This window comes from Nematolebias whitei, chromosome 8 (genome assembly GCF_014905685.2).
Source record: "Nematolebias whitei isolate Nwh7 chromosome 8, NemWhi1, whole genome shotgun sequence".
Lineage (NCBI taxonomy): Eukaryota > Metazoa > Chordata > Actinopteri > Cyprinodontiformes > Rivulidae > Nematolebias > Nematolebias whitei.
In genome coordinates, this window is record NC_056505.1 from 184,552 (window position 1) to 185,567 (window position 1,016).

Genomic DNA, 1,016 nt, shown 5'->3' on the forward strand with positions numbered 1-1,016 from the left:
AATGCAATGATGTGGAGATGGCAAATGTCATTATTTTATTTGTAATATAACATAGATGACAGATCAAAAGTTTAATCTGAGTAAATGTAAAATTTTAAAGGAAAAATATGTTGATTCAAAATTTCAGTGTCAACAAATCCCAAAAAAGTTGGGACAAGTAGCAATAAGTGGCTGGAAAAGGAAATTGTGCATATAACGAACAGCTGGAGGCCCAATTAACACTAATTACAATTGACAACATGATTGGGTATAAAAAGAGCTTCTCAAAGTGTCAGTGTCTCTCAGAAGCCAAGATGGTAAGAGGATCACCAATTCCACCATTGTTGCGCAGAAAGATAGTGCAGCAATACTAGAATGGTGTTACCCAGCGTAAAATAGTGAAGACTTTTAAGTTATCATCATCAAACATGCATGACATCATCAAAAGATTCAGAGAATCTGGAACAATCGCTGTGAGTAAGGGTCAAGGCCATAAAACTCTACTGGATGCTCGTGATCTCTGGGCCCTTAAACGTCACTGCACCTCAAACAGGAATGTCACTGTCAAGGAAATAACAGAATGGGCTCAGGAATACTTCCAGAAAGCATTGTCAGTGAACACAATCCACCGTGCCATCTGCCGTTGCCAGCTGAAACTCTACAGTGCAAAGAGGAAGCCATTTCTAAGCAAGCTCCACAAGCTCAGACGTTTGTACTGGGCCAGGGGTCATTTAAAATGGAGTGTGGCAAAATGGAAGACTGTTCTGTGGTCAGATGAGTCATGATTTGAAGTTCTTTATGGAACACTGGGACGCCATGTCATCCAGACCAGAAAGGACAAGGATAGCCCAAGTTGTTATCAACGCTCCGTTCAGAAGCCTGCATCACTGATGGTATGGGGTTGCATGAGTGCTTGTGGCATGGGCAGCTTGCATGTCTGGAAAGGCACCATTAATGCAGAGAACTATGTTCAGGTTCTAGAACAACATATGCTCCCATCTAGACGTCATCTCTTTCAGGGAAGACCCTGCATTTTT